We start from the raw sequence: 10,243 nt of genomic DNA, 5'->3' as shown, positions 1-10,243 counted from the left end.
TACAAAGAGATGAGGCAGGTCTTCTCTGCTTACAGAAGACAGCCTCTTTCCATACAAGACTATAGAAGACCCACACAGTCATGCTTTTCTGTTTGTACACACAAGAGATCCTGAAGAGAGGATTTGGTTTATCTCTACAGAATATACTCGATAGGAGAGGAAGGCTTTTCAGTCTTTTCTTTAGAAGAATACAGCCTATGCATATGCAGAATATATGCAGGCAAGGTGAGGAGAGGCTTTTCTGTCTGCACAGAATACATGGACTAAATATAAAACATGTACATAGAAAAGCAGTGCTTCACCTACCTCTACATCTAATATCTACCATCTCTGTGTGCACAGCATGCCAACAACAAGGGGAGGCTTTTCTGTCACTATACAGAATACATACTGTCTTCCTCAAGACTATGCATGACAGGGAAAGCCAGGCTTGCTTTCTCAGTACGTAGCATATATCAGGATATACTCTGCCTCTCAGAAAAGAGACAGGGAGGCTTTTCTCTCCAGTCACAGGCTGTATTTCATCTGTAGACAGACTGTATCCAGGCAAAGCATGTCTAGTCAGACACTAGATACCACCAAGGCAGGGCTTTTTGGTCTGCTTATAGAGTGGACACTGCCTGTATCAAGAATAGAAAACAACAGAAGGGTGAGGTGGGGCAATACCTTTCTGTCACCATACAGACTATAAAATGGCTGTACAGACAATACATATGGAGAGCACCGTACACCACGTTCCTGTCGGGACACAGAACATATTCTGGTTATGGAGCAGAGATGGGCCAGGCAAGGCAGGGCTTTTCCACCCACCCGCATGTGAAATCTGGGGGGGTGGGGGAGTGGAGGGGGGGTGTCTCTTTGTATATCAGGCACACTGTGCCTATAGAAGCACACTAACAGGGGAGACGAGGCTTTTCTCTTTGCAGAGCAAAGACTTGGTGCACACAGGTAGGAAGTATGGGGCTCTTCGGCCTGTATGTGGAATATAGGCTGTCTACAGAGCAGAGATTTGTCTCTCTACTTAGAACATATACTGCTCATTTGCACAACAGATCCAGAGAGGCAGGGGAAGGTGCGGTGCTCCTGCCCATACACAGGCAATGCCCTCTTTGTGAAGCACAGGCAGAAGCGTGAGGCAAGGCAAGGCTGCCAGGTATCAGAGCTCCCCTCTTGCAGCTAGGTAGAGGCACCCTTCTGCCAACCTGACCTGAAGTCTCAAGTGGCTTGCAGCTCACTAGGTGCTCAGGTCCACGATGCTCCAGGGAGACTGATGAGGTTCATCAGGCCTTCATCCCCACGACACCAAGCACCATCCAGGGGTAAGAGCCCAGGGCCCTGGCAGGATTCTCCTCAGGAAGGCTCAAACAGGAGCAAACACATCCTGCTGCTTAGCACCATTGGGCTGGCGGCACAGTCAGGGCTGTGGCTCCTACGACCACAGGACCCTTCCATGAGGAGCACAAGGAACAAGGACTGCTGGCCCAGGGACAGGGCCTCCCTGACTGAGCGGGCAAGAGAGTCTCTGCTAGCAGGCTGGCTAACCCAGTGAGGAAGGCCTGCAACCACAGACACCAGCACAGGCTTCTTGGACTCTGCAGGCAGGGTATGGGGAGCAGTGAGGAGGCATCCAGGAGACAGCTGCACAGAGTAACATCATCTCACACCCCATGTGTGAAAGCAGAATGACTGGGCACCTGTCCCTACCCTCCACTGGACTCCTTGTCCACAGAGAAGGAAAAACCGATCAATGATGCAAAGGGCAAGGGCACGCTGGGCTGCAGCCACCATTCAGTTGTAGAATTTAAAAACCCAACAGAAGTGAGCAAAACAACAGAATCACAACGCTGGACTTCAGCAGAGCAGACTGCTGCTTCCTGAAGAGCTTCTAGGCAGGAGCCAACAGGAGACTGGCCTGGAGGACAAAGGGGCCCAGGGGAACTGGTTGAACTTCAAGGACAACAGCCCCCCCTCCCCAGACACCAGAAGGGTCCATGCCAAAACACAGAGTTGGTCACAAGTAGCAGAAGGCCAGCACTGATGGACAGGAAACTCCTGGCCCGGCTCAAATGCAAAAAAGGAAGAACACACAAGGCGCAGGCAGAGATGGGATACCCAGAAGGAACAGAGAGACATTGCGCAAGCATGCAGGGATGGATTTTGGAAAGCCACAGCTTAGCTGGAGGCAAACTAGGAAGAGATGAAGGACAACAGGAAGGGCTTCTGGAAGGCTACTGGAAGGCTAAGGGAAATACAAGCCACTGCTTAAAAGGAAGGGAACCTACTGGCAAAGGACAGGGGAAAAGCTAGGTAAGATGCTACACAGGGCAGGTGCATGGGGGTGTGTGTGTGTTTTGGGGGGGGTGTTTTCCCCACTCTTTACTCCTCTCCCTTACTGGAGGAAACAAAGCCAGACTCTTCTTGAGGAGCACACTGGATGGACAAGGGGCAACAGACAAGTTGCAGATTCTGACTCAAGACAAAGAAAGTTGCTCACCACGAGGGTGCCCAAGCACTGGTGCAAGTTGCCCAGAGATGATGCTGAATCGCCATCCCTGGAGATACCCCAAATGTGACCGGACACAGCCCAGAGCAACATGATCTGACTGGACCTGCTCTGAGCAGGAAATCAGACTAGGAGGCATCGGGAGGACCCACCCGATCTACCCCAAATCCCCAGAGATTTCTCATTTCACTCCAGTACTCTCCCAATTCATCACTGGCCACCGCTCATGTTAAAAGCTCTACAAAAGCGTTTGCGGAGCCGAACACTTGCTCCTAGGCCATCAGGGGAGTTGCTGCAGACAGCAACCCTTATCTTCCATCACTTCTACAAAGCTCCAGCATGGCAAGCCTAGGGCACACTAAAGTCATTTCAGACAGGTAACAAATGAAGGCAGAGTTTAAAGGTTAGCTCTTCCCACCTGAAGCCAACTGAGGCCGGATGGGAGCAAGAAAAACAGTTCTAGAAAACACACGGCTAGCAGGCACACAAGACGACACAGGACAGCTCCTCCTGGGGAAGCTGGCCATGTTCAGCTCCAGTTCCTCCCCCCGCCTTTCTCTCCCCCAGCAGGAAGAAGGAACCACATTCAGCTAGATTTGCTTTCACCCTGTTGTGGGGAGCACTCAGGAACTCAGTGAACTGGTCAGACTCTTGGACAGTATCTGATACAGAGACAGCCCCCTTCCAAGCTAAATAGAAAAGTCTTTATATATATTTTATAGAAATCTACATACAGATATCAGTATGTACAGACTTATAAAATATCAGTACTTTTACACAAATATCAATCATAAAAACATGCCCATTTCAATAGAACTGCAGACAGGACTACGCTTCAAGCACACAGAGCCACATACAGCAAAGGGAAAGCATGTTTACCCAGGACAGCTGTCTCAGGACAACACAGGCACAATATTGCTCTGTGAGGGTCCACAACAACTGCAAACCTTGCTACTGGCCTCCCCACAGGGAACAAATGTTCCTTCCTTGCTTTTCCCGAATGCAAGATGCTACCACGAGCACCAGATATGACACTGCCTTTACCAAGCAGAAAGGGGAATCCCTCCACCCTACCAAGTGAATTCACCTTGGGAAGGCAGAGAGGAAGGAACCAAGGAGATTGCCCTTCAGGAATGCAGTAAGCCTTGGACAGAATAGGCTGATCTAAGAACAGAGATGAATTTTTATGAAACGCGTCCAGTGGAAGGTATTTTGGCCTTGGCCGTTTCCCACTTTCTAGCAAAAAGTAATGCATTTCACAGCAAAGGGTAGTCTAGAATAATCTGAGGTGCTGCTGCTAAATGTCCCCATTTTGTGTGGCTGGGTGCAGACAGACCTGTCAGACACAGACAGGGGGTGCCAGGACTTGGAGGGTATGCATATAGGAAAAGCTAGGAGAAGGGAGAACATGCTACATTTGGCTTTCAGTTGGGTCAAAGAATACCACACCATCACTGAGTGTGAGCACAAGCTAATGCTACACTAGCTTGTGAAATCTGGACTAGGTGTCAGCTAAGCAAGGCATTCGTTTCTACCAAGTCTTGTTTCTGTTCAACTTTTCACCTTCAGAATACTCCCTTCTTTGCAACTTGACTTTCTTACCATCAAGCTTGAAAGTCATCTAAGAACAACAGGTCCCCACTGTGTATCGCAGAGAAGCCAACTTGGTGACCAGTCTGCTTTAGTCTCCTCATCTTAGTTTCAAGCTCGTCAGAAGATGCTGCAAGAGACAAGCAGCATTACTGCACTGTGTTATACAAGAAAAATAAAGCAGCGAGGCTCACTTCTGCACTGCCAAACATCAGAATGCAGCAAATTCTGCAAATGGGTACTTAGCAGGGAAAGCAACGTGCAAGCCAGCGCACTTTAGACTAGATCCTACAAGACTTTCACAAGTATGAGGGCAGGCGGGCCTCCCTGAAAGCGAGTCCCCTCCTCCCCCTGTGAGCAGCAGGGATGGAAGAGCAACAGGCACCCACACCACAAGCAAAGACACAGTTGTGACACTGCTCTGAAAAGATGAATCCACACCACCTTTTCAGTCAAGCTCCGCAAAGCTGGGCGGCACTACAATTAAGCCTGCTCAGTCAGCTCCTGCTTGGCTCAGGGGTGATGTACATGGCCATGGGTATTTCCCAAGCCAGGCCCCTTCTCCCCATGTCCAGCACAGGAAGACTGGAGCTCCCTGAGCACAAAGCTCTTGGCTGGGTTCTGCCCTCCCCCAACCCACCAGGTGTAGCTCAGTGCATGGGCCAGGCTTCATTTATTCCACACCAATCATTCTGTATGAAGGACAGGTTTTGAGTGTGCTTGCTCCTTACCTGCCCCTTGTGTCAATACTAAAGTCATAACCAACTCTGTTAGTTTCCAAATGCCAAGGCGCAGGCGGGGGGAGGCTGTCATGATCTCTGCTGAGGTGGAAACGGGCAGCACCCAAGGTCCCCAGCCTCCAACGCCAGTGCTCAGCCTCTGAACTGCTGGGACCTCAGGCTTCAAACACCCAGTGTGACACTCATGTTCCACAGCCTGGAGCACACTTGGTGCCTCTTGCAGCGCCGGCTCCTGACGGCAAGGCCGGGCACAGGCTCTGGACCTCTAAGCAGGCTGCCCGCCGCCTGCTCCCCACAGGAAAGCGGCTTTCTCCCCTCGCCAATACGTCAGGACAAGGTGTCTGCTCCCCCGGCCGCCCTTCCCGAAAACGCTCTCCTCCTCAGGGCAGCGCCGCCCCAGACGCTCCGGCTGGGTGTCAGCTCGTTGCCTTCAACGCCCCCCCTCGCCTCACACCGGCCATTACCGCCCGAAGCTTCCCGAAGGCGCGCGTGAACCCGCCGCCGGGGGGAGGGGAGGGAGCCCCGGGGAAGGGGAGCGCCGACAGCCCCAGCCAGAGGCGAGAGTAGCCCGGCAGAGCTTCCCGCCAGGCAACGTCAGCCTGCAGCTCTGGCAGGAGCAGGGAGAGGGGAGAAAAAGTGGCGCCCAAGGCAGAGCCCACCCCGGGGGCAAAGCCTGGCAGGACAGGCAAGCCTAGCGCAGCCAAGCCCTGCCCAGCCCTCCAGCCCGAACGGCCCCTCGCCTCACCCCGGCCCCAGCCAAACCCCACTTGAAGCCAAGCCTGGGGCAAGCCCCGCGCTACAGACCTGCTCCAGCCCCTCCTGGGGAGGTCTCACTGAGGTGGCTCTGCCCTGACACAGCCCGGCTCCAGCCAGGCCCTGGGCACGGCCTCCACGCCGGCTCTCCTGGGCCGGGCCCTACCTCACCGCTGCGAGGGCGGCCTCCCCCGACGGGGATCTGCCGCAGCAGCTGCCCGCACAGAGGCCCTGGCCTCCCCCCCCGCGGGGCAGGGCAGGCAGAGGCACCCCTGGTGACTGCCTCAGCCTCTCTCTCCTACAGCAGAGCACCACCCCCTTCGCCGGCAGCCTCGATGCCTCTGGGCGAGGCCAATGGCAAGCGCCCTGGCACCCGTTGCTAGGCGACAGGGCGGGCAGCCCCAGCTGGGCCCTGAGCCTCCTGCCCATCCCGGCCCTTCGGCAGCCCCAGGCCAGACCAGGCCGAGCCACCTGGCGCTGCCCGTCCTGACACAGCCCGTCCTGACACAGCCCCAACACAGGAGGAGCAGGAGAGCTTAGGGCTGCAGGGAGGGCCAAGGCCGCACACAGCTCAGTGCAGGAGTGGCAAGGCCTAGTCAACGCCAGATTTGGTTCCCCATCGGCTTCCCCTCCCCCCCGAGAGGAGCCTGTTTGCAACAACAAGACAGACTCGCGAGCTGCTCAAAACACACAGCATGGGTGTTGCAGAGAGCACCATGTCCACAAAGTCCTCCTCACCATTAACTGGCCAGCCACAGAGAGGACAGCGTCACCTTCACAGCGCTGCAGAGAGAGAGGGGATTCAGCCAAGCCCTGTGACGTTCTCCCACGTCCGTATCAACAACGTTCATGTTGACTCCCTGGAGCAATAACATCAAGGAATAAACTGGGAATAAACTCAGTAAAACTCTGTAGTTGAGCATGCGGAAATCTCTTCTTCCCTTGTTGTCCAGACACAACTTTGGTTCAGCACAGGCAAAATACGCATTGCGGGATCCACAAAGACCACATCCTTGTGGATGCATTATTGAAGAAACATATTAATAACCAGTCACAGTGAGATAGGAAAAAATACATATCCGGAAGCCTTCTGTTAATCTCCAAAACACCCCACATATATAAATGATGATCTTTGTGGAGCACTTTGAGCTTTGCCGATTACAAGTGCAATGCAAAAGTTCAGCATTTCACCATTTCAGCAATGCATCTGAGTCCTTGAGCACTGATACGGGGAAAATACTACTCAAAACTCCCACTGATGTGCAGGGTTTGCTTCAGCTTCTTGCAGAACTGGATCATCAGTTCTTCCAGAAACAGCTCTGGAAAGCTCCCATGTTCTGGTATTTCCCAGTTTTTGATCTTGCACAGCACAGACATGTCTTTTGGCAGGGCCAAGTGTAGAACAGCCCTGAAGAAAAGCCGGGAGCAAACCCCAGCTGTCCGAGGGGTTGCCACAAAGAGCATGGCCTTTCCTCAGGGCTGAATTTAACAGTGTGACTTTATGGCAGTTTGGCTAGTAGTTACTACAGGCATGGGTGGTAGGGAAGTGTGGCCAGAAGGGCTTCTGCCAAACTGGGAAAGGATGCACAACAAAGTGGAAATCATGGATATTCTCTTCTTTTGAGAGCGCAAGCATAACTTGTGTTGAATCTTGCTAAACTCGAGGCTATTGTACCTGGAAGAGCTGGGTGGAGCTGGTTAAAACTTCCAGCCTCTTGAGAGAGAGACGCAGGTCTGGCTCTGTGGTGGAGGAGTTTAGGGCATCAGCATCCCTGTGGGAAGACACAAAATGCAACACTCACCTCTCGCCCTCCTCCCAACTGCTGGAGGTGCCTGATGAGGGCAGCAGCGGGGCCGGGCACTCAACTGTGAGGTCATCTGACATATGAATGACTGTCTCTAATGTCAGGCGTTTGTTTCTTGCCTGACCACCACAAAGGGAGAGAGAGCCCAGTTTGATAACTGTGGCCCTCACTAAACACAGATGAGAATAGGCACAACAAAAGCTGCAGGAATCCTGAAAACAAATTCTCATGCTGAACGCAATCAGGCTGGTTTCCGAAAAGGAAAGTGTGTCTGTGGTCAGAGAACGTGCACCAGCCCCACCGGCCCTGCACGGTTCACCCATGTCCCCAGAGCAACATGATTTGTCACAGCAGGATGGTGAAGAATTGATAATAAGAGGGAGGAGGAGCAAAGCAAAATTGAATCAACTTGAAAATTCATTAATTTAATTTAAAATTGAAATAATGATTTTAACTAGTGAGTTAAATTTCCACTCCCACCCACAACAGTACTCAAGAAAAGAAATTATCCAATAGTTAATGTGTATTCAGGCAACCGCAACAAAAAATGACAACAAAGTGGGGGCTGTGCGAAAGGAGCAACAAATCGGTTTCCTTCTCTGACAGCGTAACGCTTGTCAAGGGCAGGTACCTGGATGTGGGCTCCAGAACGTCTCCACACCCTCACACCTGATGTTCCTGTAAGCAGGCTAACGGAGGTTAGTCTCAATGAAATTACTGACAGCTGATGGAAAACCGCTCCCAGAGTCATGCCTGGGCTGGGATGTCCTGTTATTTCTCCGCTGACACAGTGTCCATTTCTGAGGATACCGAAAGATCGTTTAAGAAAGATACATGCCTATTAGAGGCACCTGGAGAATATGACCAAGAAGGTTTTGCAAAACATGGTCTCTGAAGAAGGATTAATCATAGGGTGAATGGAGTTGTTTAACGTCAGGAAGAGGAGGCAGAAGAGAGCTGTGTCAGGCCTTTAAATATCTAAAAGGATGCTGCAAAGAAAAAGGGAATTGACTTCTCCCTGTGCATCCGCTTGAGGACAAGGAGTAATGGACTTGAAATGAAGCAAAGGAAATGCAGTTGAGGTGTTATGGAAGGAAAATTCAGAGGCAGTTCGAAAGAGATCTATGGTATTATGAATGAAGAGAACAAGAAGAAGGAATTACGGTTTGCACCTTATAATGCAAGGAAGAGAGAACTTTAAAGGAAATTCTCAGTTGGCAGACAGAAAAGAAGCAAAGGGATGTGCTTCTTCATACCTCATGGAGTTGAGCTGTGGAATGGACTGCAGATGATGTAGGTGCCAAGGGCAGGTAGACATCCTGTGCCTTTAAAAGGCTGGACTGCCTAGTGTGAATTACAGAATCACTTAAGTCATGCGTTTCTGAGCTCTTTACTTTCCACAGTAATTAAATCTGGCCTGCCTACCTGGCAGATGTGAAAATCTCTCTGCAAGTTTGCCAGAAATGGTCTTGTGACACAAGAGGTTCTTTTTTGGAAGACTTGTGGGCAGTACCCTGAGGCTGGGCTTACCCTGAACTGAGCCCTGTTGCTCTCCTGGGGGACCCCATGTGGTCCCCAACATTTTCAGACAAATTCAGAAGCATAAGCAACTTGAAAATAAAGCCCCAGAGGTGCCTTAACCATTTCATAGTAGGTTTTCAGAAGAACCCTTCCCAAATGGGAGAGGGTGCCATTTGGAGCAAATACGCCAGTGTGCACTGTGACTCGATTCTAATGGAAGCTGGCAGGAGATATAAAGGAGATGGTACTGAACTCAGTATTGCATGTAGGAGTGAGCACATAGTGCAACTCTTACTGAATAATGACAAATTGCATGCCGAGCCATCTCTGACACATGCTGTCACACAACTGCGGCAGCAACCCAACACATCTTAGCCCTGTTTTATTAAAATCGATTGGGACCCTCTAAGGCGACAGCTGAAGAAAAGCACTTCTTATTCACCTCATTTGAAGTACAGTGTTTCAAAATACTTATGTTGAGGGGGTAAAGAATGCACCAGTCTATTTTTTCAGAGCTAATAAGCATAGATTAGGGGGTAATTTGATGCAGAGACTATGTGGTGAAAGGTTATTTTTATGTTACTTTCCACTGGTAGTAAGCAGGTTTAGAAGCTACAGGTGAGGCTGATGGGTGAAACAGAGCTTCTTCTTAGCCTTTGTAAACACCTAATTTGAGGGGATTTTAGTCAAGTACTTAGTCTCAGGAGTGTGTACTACTACAGCTCTGTCTCCTTCAGCTTACAACTCCACAAGCTTTTACCAGCTAACAGCTGGTCAGGAATCCCTGTCCTTAGGAGTTCAGTCCCAGTGGAGAGACTGGTTTGGCTCTGTCTTGGAGAAAGATGCAGCGAATCCATAAATTCAGTGGAGTTCACAGGGAGGCCAGAAGGGAGAGGACAAAGGTTTATATTGATCTGAAGTTGTAAATAAAGAGCTATATTATTTCCGTGTTCACAGAATAGGGCAAGAACTTCACAGTCCGTAGCTGTGAAGAGCTGAGCGATACGGATATAGTATCACTTGGCTTTTGCTGTGAGCTGCGGGGGGGGCAGCTCTTCTAGAAGGGGACAGAGCAGTTAAAAGAGGTGTGTTATGGTAAGTTGGATGAAACAGGTGGGCAAAACAGCCTGCCCTTTTTTGGGACTAACAAGAACGAAGTGAAGCCTTCTGCTGGAGGGAGGAAAGAGCAGAAGCCCTCGGCCACAGTGTGAGGGGTTCTCTGGGAACAGAAATGCAAGAGGCTGATTTCAGGGGGCTGTGGGTAGCTGTCTGGGTAAATTAGCAACAGAGGAAAGAAATTATCGAAACCGACATAACAGGAAGACTGAATA

Source organism: Ciconia boyciana, chromosome 3 (assembly GCF_034638445.1).
Source record: "Ciconia boyciana chromosome 3, ASM3463844v1, whole genome shotgun sequence".
In the NCBI taxonomy this organism is placed as follows: Eukaryota; Metazoa; Chordata; class Aves; order Ciconiiformes; family Ciconiidae; genus Ciconia; species Ciconia boyciana.
Note: the sequence above shows the minus strand (reverse complement) of the source record.